Source organism: Haemaphysalis longicornis, unplaced genomic scaffold (assembly GCF_048455015.1).
Source record: "Haemaphysalis longicornis isolate Haplotype H1 unplaced genomic scaffold, Haemaphysalis longicornis Haplotype H1 scaffold_7, whole genome shotgun sequence".
Taxonomy (NCBI): domain Eukaryota; kingdom Metazoa; phylum Arthropoda; class Arachnida; order Ixodida; family Ixodidae; genus Haemaphysalis; species Haemaphysalis longicornis.
Genome location: NW_027526422.1, coordinates 148,060,503 through 148,064,004, shown reverse-complemented (window position 1 = coordinate 148,064,004; position 3,502 = coordinate 148,060,503). Strand labels below are relative to the sequence as shown.

General features: G+C 48.5%; 1 long non-coding RNA gene across 1 annotated transcript; it reads right to left on the bottom strand.

Annotated features, from left to right (window-relative positions):
• Nucleotides 1-460: 460 nt before the first annotated feature.
• LOC144145286 (uncharacterized) lies at nucleotides 461-1,968 on the bottom strand. Its single transcript, XR_013317465.1, has 2 exons — nucleotides 1,888-1,968; nucleotides 461-773 (listed from the first exon to the last, which is right to left on the bottom strand). It is a non-coding gene; the product is annotated as an uncharacterized LOC144145286 (long non-coding RNA).
• Between the last annotated feature and the right edge of the window lie 1,534 nt (nucleotides 1,969-3,502).

Genomic DNA, 3,502 nt, shown 5'->3' with positions numbered 1-3,502 from the left:
CCGCATCTAAAACTTCGTTTTGAGCCTGGTGATGTGGGAGTGGTCCCTCGAAAAACCTTAGAGTAGTTTCCCTTTCCCGCTGTCAGTGGGTCTAAAACTCTGTCCTTAGCCGACAACCATCGCCTCGGTGATGTATGGGCGTGGTTGGAAGAGTTACGTTGTTAGCATCGCGGATTTTAGAATGGGGCTGCGTGCGTCTTGTTGCTTGACCATTTGTCTTGTAGTGTCTTGGCCTTATCTCTCGCATCATGTGCAGTCGTATTTTAGCGCCAGCAAAATTTTCGTCGCCACGTGATGACAGCTTTTTCTATCGTGTAAACCCCCAACTGGGGACAGGACTGCAAGTCATTTCTTGAGTTCTGCAATACACGGCGCACTGAGTTATCAGTGCACACAGCAATGTGCACTCCGACCGCGTCGCATACATTAACTCCGTGCACAAAGATATGGGACACTTTTATTTAGGCAGGGAAAAAAGGAAGGGAGTGTCCAGCTGCTAATAAATGGAGAGAGAAAAAAAGGAAACCCTTGCGTGTCCGGTTGAGGGAGGGACAATGGCTAAATGGAGAGGGAAAAAAGGAGGACGGAAACCCTGTAGTGTCCACGTGAGGGAAGGGCAGTGGCTAAAGGAAGAAGGGCAGCTGCGAGTGCCACATGGCGTTGTAGAGGGCCTGCTGGATGCTCTTCAGAAGCTCCTCCCACTCCTCCACGATCTTGTCTTCACGGCAGGCGTTTTCGTCGAGGCCGGCCTTCTGGATCAGTTCCTGCATAGCCTTTGACACACAAAAGAGAGACTGTCAATGACATGTCACTAGATTTCATCGTCACAGGTCGCTGACTGGAACGTGCGGTGCAGCCGTGGACACGGTACTGAGAAATAGTGATACTGACGCAACAGGACTTGGGCAGGTTAGTTTGTTCATGGTCTTGAAACAATTTACAAGAAGAGAAATTATTGAAGCCTGTACTACATAAGTGAAGAGAGTAAAAAAATGTATCAGCATTTAAACTGTCCGTGCCACTGTCTGAAAGATAAAATATCTAGATGGTTTTCTTTAACGTTAGACTCGGCACACTCATCACGATTGAATGCATGTACCTGCATATTTTTTTTCTGTTAATGTACAAATTGCTTGGTCAGTCGGAAAATATATTACCTGGAAGCCAGCGCCCGTCTGTGCCTCTGTCCCTTGCCCCGTCTTTTCGTGCTGTTAAAACGTTTCAAAATTACGCGGATGAAGTTTCTTAGTGGAAACCCTGCCACATTACAGTTAAAGTCATCACCAGAAAGGCAGTTAAATCAACTGTTTCGGTATTGCCACATCAACCGGATCTATAGATCCACCAAAGACCTTATCTCACGAATAACCCGAAATGTTTGGATGTTGGCCTTCAGTAGCCGTAATTTGTTGGTATTCGCTGCAATTAACGAAAAAAGCCTGTTACTTGTTCCACAAGACCGCAGCACGAGTAGCCGAGGACTTGCAATTGTGTGGCAAGCTAAGTGGGCAATGAACAAGCAAAAGGGTTGTTCACGTTACTTTAAAGCTTTCTACACGAAACAAAATTCGACGTAACAGGAATTCGTAGCATTGAGCAGCGCTAACCTCGCACTGGAGCGGTAAATAAGCAAAAAAATTGTGCGGTACCCCACCAGGGTTATTTGTGCGGTTCTGCACCACGATGAAAGCTAGAAGTGGATCTGTAGTGCGAACGACGTCGACTGAACGCAACGGAACAGCGGTGCGGACGAGTCACAGTGAAGAAGGCGAGGGATATTCCACCCTCTAAGTGGCGCGTTAAGCAAGTTCTCTGTTCACAGCCTCGCCAGGGGTCGAGCAAGTGCGCATGAGCGCGGCGACGCACACCAGTCGGCCCTACACGCACCCTTGGTGGATCGAACAGGGCGCTCTCCATGAAAGCGCGAACCTCTGGGCGGCGATCTGGGGACCGCATCATGTCCGTGAAACCTGCGTGCAGCGCGCGCGATTCGCGTGCGTGTGACGTGTATGCATAGCGGATGTGAAATTGTCGGCTAACAACTCGAGAATAAATCTTTTTAAGCGAAACAAGGCCCTGCGTTAGTGGATAGCAGTCGCGGCTCGATCGTAGTAGGTGGTCTCCTGTTCACGCCCGTTTCCGCCCCTTTATTTTCTTTATGATTAGCTTTCACTGCGAAACACGCCATGCGGGAAAGCCAGCTTACAAAGCCCAAGCTGACCCCGATCTCCTTAAGGTCGGTTCACCACTAGACATAAATATTCCTGGGAAGTCCTTTTTTTTTCGTGGGCAATACACGCCTTCTTGTATCAAAATATGACGCCCCGGAGGCGAACACGAGACCGAAGGGCGAGGGTGGGCTCAAATGAAAGGGAGGAGAGCAGGTTTTTCCGTCTACGCAAGCAAAAAAAATAAGAAAAAAGAAAAGAGCCCATAACTACTCCGCTGCAAAAAATATAGGACTTGGTTGGTGTGTTTTTTTTTTTTTTTTGAAAAATGCAGCCCAAAGCTCCGAGCGTAGCTTTCATGAACATTGGACGCTCAGCTGGTGGGTGCACACTGGGGCAGCACTCAATCACCCTCCTGAGAATGCACAGAGTGTAACTGGGGCATGTTTTTTGGGGCAAAAAAGACTTTCCGCATTAATTTATGCACAGCGTGTGGCGTGGCCGCCGAGAGGGCCAAGCCACATGGTGCGCAAGCCGGCTGTACTTTGCGACTGCAATTGAGGGAGCACGTAGTAGTGGCTAACACCAAGGGTCCTCGTGTCACTCTCTGACATGAAACCCTCCGCTGGAACTCTATTAAATCGAAGCTTCCTACGCCTCACTGGTGGCGACGTTAGGCGAAAACGAACTACAGGAAATCCTTCTTTACACATTAATGTAAGAGCACATGATTATGATGATGATGATGAAACGCTAAGCTTTCTCCGATACAAATGCAAGGTCCACCATCCAATCAGCTAAAGTCCAAGCAACGACAACGCTGAGCGAACCGGATCAGCGCATTCAGATGACCCAATCACAAGCTAACAGATTGAAAATAATATCACATTCGGTTAGCTCAGCGTTGTCGTGAATTTAGACTTCGGCTGATTCGACTGTGGAATTTGCAAAGCTTCGCGTTTCAACCATCTTTCTTCCAGAAAGGGGTGTTAGATTTTTTATCCTCACAGACCTCCACGATCCGCGGGCCAAAGTTACGGAAGCCTTTCGCTGACGGAGATTCTAAAATCAAGTTAAAAGTGTAGCAAGCAATAAAAGGAAATTTGGCCGTTGTTTCACTGCTGCATGAGAATTAAAATGCCGGGGTGATGAGCCTTTTTTTTTTTTTTTCTGCTGGCGAAAATGTTCGTGGATTACTCCAACCGTGGCCTCCGCGATTTGCTGCCGGCGGCGCGAGCAACGGCGCGCCGCCGGTAGCCGATCGCGGAGGCCACGCTCCAACGTATGGTTGGAAGCGGGCCTATGTACAGAATTATGTTGTGGATGTCAGTGTG